We start from the raw sequence: 8523 nt of genomic DNA on the forward strand, positions 1-8523 counted from the left end.
TTAATCAGTGTTTCCTTCTTGGTTCTGGCATTGGAACAGCAGGCCTAAGAGAGGACTAGAGGGCTACATTTGGCCCCTGGGATGGCGATTCCTCATCCCCGATATACCCTTTGTCTCCAATGACTACATTCATATGGGGATCACCACCAACATCAAGCCCATGAGTCTTCTGTAACAAGCAGGTTTATTGCAAATACACACCCACACATCAATACACATCAAATGCAACAGAGAGTGTGTGCTTCTCAAAGCCCGCTAGAGCATCTGTACGTCACTCAGAAATGATGCAGCTTTTTCTGAGCACATTCCCGATTTACTCGTCTTTTCCTAGGATCATGTTCCCCACGATGACGACAATTTGACACGCCAAGATTGCTTCCCCCGCCCCCATGCTGAGATGTGTTAAAATGAGACACTGCATTAACACACACACAAACACACAAAACACCATCACATGGTGACCCGAGAGTTTTTCTCCGTCTTCTTGCTGTTTTCGCCAGCTGGAAATAATTTTCACAAGGGTTAAAAATTGTCCTGCAGGGACAACATGTTCCTTTCAGATAAAATCAGGGCCAGGATAGCAGTTTGACTTGGGTGAGCATATTGCAATGTGTGGGTTTTATTCTTCTTCTTGTCTCTCCCCCTGTCCCTTTCTTCACAAAGATTTATTTTTAAATAAGATAGCCGGCATAAATTGAGACACAGATGCTGAGAAGATCAGTACTGAGAAGATCGGTACAAATGGAACAGCAGTTAGTTCAGGCATTTTTTGACCAGCAGTAAAGTGGATTCTTCTTTCCTTTGGTCACACCAGCACATTTCATGGTGAGACTGGTAGGAGTTGCTGCCTGTACACATTCTACCCCACTCATAAATAGCACGTACAGTCTTTTAGTGGCTGTGAATCACAGGCTTGTGTTCTGACACTCTGGTTGGGATACTTTTTCTTTTCATTTGACCTGGATGCTCCTTTGCTGTGCTGAAAAACAGAGGACGGTAAACACACAACAGTTTATGGGTTATGTTGTGCATATAAGATGCATGCAAGGTCTTGATTGCTCTTTACTAATAAATTATGCTCCAGTTCTTCAAGAATACATACAAATGTTGGCAAAATTGCTTAAACACTGCAGATGGGGCAGTGAGAGAAAATAAATCCTGATAATGATTTACTGAGGAAATGGAACAGTATATAAATGAGGAAATGGAACAAAACAGTATATAATTGGAGGAGAAAGGAACCACGAGGTTTTGTTTTTCTTACGTCAGGCATATACATAATAGGGAGGCATTCAGCCAACCATACAGAGGGAAAACTTCCTCGGAACTACGCAACCAATCAGAGCATATACTACTTCATTGAAGATCATGACATTTTGTCTGGTTGCCAAGCAACACCTCTACCTGTCACCCCTCTCTGGGCTGGTTGATTTTAACACTATCAGAATTAACCTTTACATTACAAACTGAATGATCCCTACTGTTGCACTTCCAGCAATATGTTTCTGGCCACTACTGGAAGTGGTTCCTCACTAATATCAAAGTCAGATCCAAGTATGAGAAGTGGGGATGAGAGGTGTGATGAGTGGGATGGAATGACAGAAATTATTTCCGAAGCATCCCTAACATGAAGAAGCAATGAAACACAGGAACATAGACAGCTGCCTTGAACTGAGCCAGACCATTGCTCTATCTGGTCTAATACTTTCTACTCTGACTGGTAGCAGCTTTTGGAGATTTGATACAGGGGTCTCTCCCAGCCCTACTTAGAGATTTCAGGGATTGAACCTGGGGTTTTCTGCATGCAAAGCAGATCCTCTAACACAGAGCTGCAGCCCTTCCTGAAAGCCTAAATGTTCAACCCCACGTGTAACTTAACTTGCTCTGAACTAAGAATGATGGCCTCTGTTATGAAGACAGCATCATGCTCCATAGTTTGTTAGGAATCAGACAACCTGAGTAATCAATGTGTCTCAGGGTTTACCCAAATTCCAAGTATCTGATTTGCCATGAAGTTGTCACTGAGATACTCCGATGAAGCGTGGCCTGGTGCAGGTCAGGCAGTTGAAAATCAGGACCATGGAGAGTTCGCTGTGGAGAAAGCTTTAGGATCAGGTGGGGCACTGAACTCCTGAGAATCACTGGCCTGGAACTGACTGTTGCTTTATATCCTTGTCCTTCTGCCAAGGTGAAGACCTTTTTCGTTCTAACAGACTTTTGGGAACTGACTGTTTTTAAGGAAAGGGCTAGTACTATGATGTTTTTATTTTAATTATCTGTATCTGCATGCCTACACACACACACACACACACACACACACACACACTTCTATTAATGTTTAATTGTTTTTGTGGCCTTGAATAGCTGCCCAGAAGGGAATGTGACTCTTGGGCTATAAAAGATTCCCTGCTTCTGGTCTTGATATTACTGTACTAGATGGACCAATAGGCCAATTTGTTATAAGGCTGCTTTCTAGGTCCTTAAACTTTGGAGGTTCCCATAGAATTCCAATACCTTATTAGCAAGTTGGGCATCAGACAAACTCTAATGGGCCAAAGATCTTCCTATTGTGGAATATACTAAGCAGTCTACTACTGGGCCAAATGACTGGTTCTTCATGATCCTCAGACACAACTTTCCCTTCCCTTGCTATCAGGGAGAACTTTGCTAACCTGAGTTGTCAGAGACTGAACCTGGGACATGATATGAATCATGAGATCTGCGCAGCTCTGCTACCGCTGAGCTGACTCCTTCCCAATGCTTCTGCACAGCCACATTTCACAAACTCGCCAGGATGGTTCCATTGCCATATTTTCTTGAGTTCCCTGTCCTCTTGGAAGTCCCCCAAAGCCAATTTGAAATGGTTTTTGCAGCAGGATCAGAGAGCTGGGTCTGGGGGGAATCCCAAAGAAGATTCATTGTGGGCCTATTATTTCACATCTTGTTTTATCCCCTTGTTTTATTGCCATATTATTAAATGTCTGCTTTAAGGGCTTCTTTCTCCCCGAACATCTTCCTTTTTTGCAAAAGTATCTCTCTCTTTTTTGCCACTGACTTTATTACTAACACACAGGAGAGTGCAGAGCAAGACAAAATGTTTCTCTAGAGAGCAGCGCCATGGAACAGAGCCTCACTTGATTTCTGTGTAATTCATCCGTAAGTTCTTTTCGTGAAGCAAGTTCACTGAGGAGGTTTTTCGTGAGGCAGCCATGAAAGATGCCACCATTTTATTAATTATGCCTCTCTCTCTTTTTAAAAAAGAAATAATATACCATTTGTTTGGCTCCATATTCCAGAGTGCAGATATGTGGGTGTCCAAGTATTCCTCCCATATCTTCATCTGACCTTCATTCCTGACAATACTGGTACTGATAAATTTGAAGTAGGTGGGGTAAACTTATATTGTGGGGGTTCTTTGAAAACTTATGGCAAGTGTGGGAATCCTCAGGCCTATAGGTCACATATGACCCTCCAGGTCTCCCTAGCTGGCCCCTGGAATGACCCACAGTCCACACCTTTCACTGCTTTGCATCTTCATAGAATAGAATTGTAGAGTTGGAAGGGACCCTGCAGATTAGTCCAGTGTTTCCACACTTAGGTCTCCAGCCGCCTCCCCCCCCCCAACTACAATTCCCTTCATCCCTGAACACTGGTCCAGCTGGCTAGGGATGATGGGAGTTGCAGTCCAAAAACATCTGGGATGCACGGAGTGCAACCCCCTGCAATGCAGGACTATGCAGCTGTCCCATACAGGGATCGAACCAGCAACCTTGGTGCTATCAGCACCACAGTCTAACCAACTGAGCTATCCAGGCTGACCTTAAGACCTTTTGTCTGGTGGGAATATCTCCTTGGACTCTGATAATGCCTCTTGCTTGTGTGGGTGGAGGTTAGAGATCGTTGTGCGAGGTTGTGTAGAAGCTACCCTAATGCACAAAGATAACATTCACATTAATTGCTCTTCTCACGTTTACTTCTGACTCCAGACAACGCTGGCATGTGGTGCACAGGCTGTAAAACCTCTGACTTAACAGTATTATGGGATGCTCCAGAAGCTGCCTTAGAAAAAGAAGACAGTAAAAACAAGGGGCTAATCGGTGGTTTTCCCAATGTTAAAGGTAAAGGTAAAGGGACCCCTGACCATTAAGTCCAGTTGCGGACAACTCTGGGGTTGCAGTGCTCATCTCGCTTTACTGGCCGAGGGAGGTGGCATTTGTCTGCAGACAGCTTCTGGGTCATGTGGCCAGCATGACTAAGCCACTTCTGGTGAACCAGAGTAGTGCATGGAAATGCCATTTACCTTCCTGCTGCAGTGGTACCTATTTATCTACTTGTACTTTGACGTGCTTTCGAACTGCTAAGTTGGCAGGAGTAGGGACAGAGCAACGGGAGCTCACCCCGTCACGGGGATTCGAACCGCTGACCTTCTGATCGGCAAGTACTAGGTTCTGTGTTTGACATGTTTTCCAACTGCTAGGTTGGCAGGAGCTGCAACAGGCCCCTGCAATGTTGTACAGAACCTGGCACACCTATTTGAGATAGCTTGGACCTAAGCTGTGTAGGGTAGGCATAGGCAAACTCCTGCCTGGTGTAGGGCTTTTAAGGTGATAACCAGCACTTTAATTTGTCCTCAGAAGCAGACCAGTAGCTATTGGAGCTGCTGTAACAAAGGAGTTGTATGCTCCCTATAACCAGCCTTGGTTATTGGCAGGAATGGATTTAGGTTTGATGAGGCCCTAAGCTACTGAAGGTAATGGGGCCCTTTATATGTCCACCTATCCTTTGTCAACAACAAATTGTCACTGTTTTTTTGTGTTGAATATATGCTATATGGCAATTTATGGACCTAATAGGTATCTAAAGCCATATGGAGATGAGCAAACCAGTGATATTTTAGGGAGCAGACTAGCAGGTGGGCCCATTACTTACATCATAGGAGCCTACACAACACAAAACACTGTTGCTGTATGTAGGTTTTTTTTTATTCGTTTTTTATCTTATATTTTGGAAATGTACATCCAGGTGTGTTTTCTTCATTATTTTATTTTTTTAGAGGGGCCCAAGAGAGTGGGGCCCTAAACTATAGCTTGTTTAGCTTATATGTAAATCCAGCACTGGTTATTGGAGATGTAATCCATTCATTTGAACACATATACGTACTCAGATAAGGCAAGTGGCAAAACTAAGTTCAGGTCGCGAGTGAAGAATCTGCTCTGTTGGTTGTTAAGAATGTTCTGACTGCTGTAACGACGGCTCCATCTGACTTCAACCTATATATAGCCTTGCAGAATGCACGGTGATAAATAATAGATATTTTAGCACTAAAATAGAAAAATAAAATCTTTTTTTAGTGCAGCAGCAGAGAACCACAGGAACAATATGCAACCTTATAGATTTGGGGAGGCATTCCCTACACCATCCTCAGCATCACACCTTCAGGATTTATAACTCATCAAATTTGCTTGCCCCTTTTTGAAGTAGCAGTTCTGCGGGTGGCATACGAGCATGAGAGAGGCCTAGTCTACAGACAATTCCCGTAAGAAGTCACGCTCCCACAGAAGTGGAATTTGGGGAGCCTTGAGGCAGGAGCTCTCCCCTTTCCTGCAAAAGCACCTTGCTGGAAACATTTCAAAACAACTCCATAAGCATTTTAGTGCCGGTCGCAAAGATTCTTCATGGCCGTAAACCTTGGAATGGTCTATAATTACACACGATCTGCCCACTATGGAAAATTGATACTTACATGGTCCACTGCATTCTGTATCCTGGCGATGCAGTCTAAATGCAGATCACACATCCCCACTGGAATGGCCACAAGCATCATTCCAGAGAAAGAAACTTAAAACAAAGCAGTGAAAAAATTCTTCATTATTCTTTTTTAAACAGCCAGAAATGGCTTCCATTTAACTTGAGTCCATGCAAACTCTTGGTTCTACGACGTTTAGAAAATGGCCTCTAAAACTCTCCATGTTATTTGTGGGCGGGAAGGTGGGAAAGGGGGTGGATTTTGCCAACCCTTCTCCAGGGGACAATTGAGATTTTCCGGTAATTAATCAGGAGGAACTAACACCATCCCCCCTCCAAGGCCAGAAAATTATTTTAAAGAGACATTTTGGCTCACTTGATGTTCAATAAAAACTCTGTCATTAGTTCCTACTGGTAGATGAAGGAAGCCGTGTGCTAATATAGGAGAGCTGGGGGTGTCTTTGTTTCCTTCAAACAGTATTAAAATAGTATTAAACAATAATAAAACTGGGTCCATGGCTGCACCGAACATTCACAGATGGCAAAACCAAGGAGGACATTTTGTTGAATCTTCTGCAGGAAAAGACTGAGATGCTCCAACAGTTTGGCAGCAGTGGGAGGCAGGGGGGGGGGACCCTTTAAAAATCCACATCATCCCCATTTGCTCCACAACTAGGGTGAGAAGAACAAAAATAAGAAGAGGCAGAACTCTGTGTGCCGTGAAAGTGTTCCTGCGCCAGCTTTATTCAGGTGTCAGTTCTGCAGCTCTTGCAGGGAAGATGGTGGCAGAGTCAACCTGCCACAGCCTGGGGAGTATCCTGACCACTTTGATTGTTAAGCTTGTGTAGAAGTTAATCAGCATCACTTAACATACTCAGACTTACATCCTGAGCAACTTCCTTGTAGCTCTCCCAGTAGTCTTGGCCAGAATTGAACAACAGTGCATAGGCTGAATCTCTTCCTGACATCATTTAGGTCAGCAGTGTCTAACTTGTGACCTTCCAGATGTTGGTGGACTCCAATTCCCTTCAACCCTAGACAGCATGGCCAATGGGCAGGTATGGTGGAAGTTGTAGTCCGATGGCCTCTTGTGGTCTCCTTAGCTCCATCTCCAGAGATCCACTTGGCTGCCCTACCCAGTGGTCAACAGCTGCTGCTGCTGCCCCATAACATCTGGAATCTTGAATGCAGTATTTAAAGGGCCCATAGCCATTTCTGCAGATGCATACTCCTCCATGACTGTAGAGCAGAGTCTGGGGATGTTTGGAGGGACAAGCTGAGGTGGTGAAGAAGGGACCACTGAAGGTGGGGTGTGGGGTGAGTGTTTGGAATCAAGGCATCTGGTTGGCCACTTTGAGAGCAGGATGCTGGACTAGGTGGGCCACTGGCCTGATCCAGCAGGTTCTTCTTATGTTCTTACTCCAGTCTCAGCTGCCCAGGGACTGAATCTGACCTGGTGGAGTGGGGGAGGCAGTAGAAGTAGGCAAATAGGAGGCAGTGGTGTGCATTCATGACCTCAATATGGTTGAGGTCATGGTATGAGGACGCAAGAGTATTGCCACATTTCCCGATGTGCCTGATGTCAACCCAACCAAGCAAGGAAAGAGTTAGAGGAGAGGCAGTGCGGAAAGCTGTGGGCGATGAACAGAAGCCTGGGACAGAAACAAAGGCAATTACTGTAATTGAACAGCTACCTATCAGCAGGCTGACACCTCATCAGCCCTTGCGGTGAATGACAGGTAAATACCTTCCCCTTTTGACAGTTTAATTAACCAAAATAAATGGGGCACTGGGAATTATGAGGTTTCTTACCAGAACATGTTCCCAAGGAGATTTGAGACCCTTTCTTCCTTTCATTCCTTTGCCGCTCTTCCCGTAACAGTCACGGGGGTGTCTTTGCCTGTAAGAAAACCACTCCATTATTGGCTAAGGAGTGCCAGGGTGAGGAAGGCTTAGAAGTCCTTGTGACCCATATGGTGCTGGCAATGAAGCCTCTGGGAGTGATTGGCTGAAATGTGCTGATGTCACAGAGATAACTGCCATTGGTGGAGTGCCATGAGAGATGACTGCCATTGGTGGAGCAGATCTGTTCTTTGAGTGTGGCAGGAAAACCAAATGGTTTTGGGAAAGCTACACATTGGGAGACTCAGACAAAAAGAAGTACTTATTGACACAGAACACCGTTAAAACACCGTTAAAACTATGGAATTTGGTTTCACAAGAATGACCACCAGCTTGGCCAGCTTTAAAGGGGGGTTAATGGAGGATAAAGCTACCAATTGCAAACAGATTTGCTATACAGCGGTACCTCGGGTTACGAACTTAATTTGTTCTGTAGGTCTTTTCTTAACCCGAAACCGTTCTTAACCTGAGGCGCGCTTTCGCCAATGGGGCCTCACGCTGCCGCCGCACCGGCACCACGCGATTTCCGTTCTCATCCTGGGGCAAAGTTCGCAACCCAGAGCAACTACTTGTGGGTTAGCAGAGTTTGTAACCCGAAGCGTTTGTAACCTGAGGTACCACTGTATATACTTGGTATCTGTAGTAGCAGAAGCAATATGCCTCTGAATACCAGTTTCTGGGGTTGGCAGGAAAGAGAGTGCTTGTGTTGTGCCTGTGGACTTTCCACTGGTATCTGATTAACCATCCTGTAATGGTCAGGGGTCCCTTTACCTTTTTTTAAGAATAGAATGCTAGACTGATTCAGCGGGCTCTGATCCAACAGGGAACCTCTTACATATGGACTATGTAACAACTCCCAGGGGGAAGGCTGTCTTT

General features: G+C 44.9%; 1 long non-coding RNA gene across 3 annotated transcripts; it reads right to left on the minus strand.

Moving 5' to 3' along the window:
• Positions 1–234: 234 nt before the first annotated feature.
• LOC310663905 lies at positions 235–7701 on the minus strand. Of its 3 annotated transcripts, XR_014504658.1 has the most exons (5): positions 7558–7701; positions 5744–5838; positions 5161–5281; positions 3820–3926; positions 235–979 (listed from the first exon to the last, which is right to left on the minus strand). It is a non-coding gene; the product is annotated as an uncharacterized lncRNA (long non-coding RNA). The 3 variants fall into 3 exon arrangements; XR_014504657.1 differs by lacking the exon at positions 5744–5838 and having other exon boundaries at positions 5161–5321; XR_014504656.1 differs by lacking the exons at positions 3820–3926; positions 5744–5838 and having other exon boundaries at positions 5161–5321.
• Between the last annotated feature and the right edge of the window lie 822 nt (positions 7702–8523).

This window comes from Podarcis tiliguerta, assembly GCF_965153285.1.
Source record: "Podarcis tiliguerta genome assembly, chromosome: 14".
Lineage (NCBI taxonomy): Eukaryota > Metazoa > Chordata > Lepidosauria > Squamata > Lacertidae > Podarcis > Podarcis tiliguerta.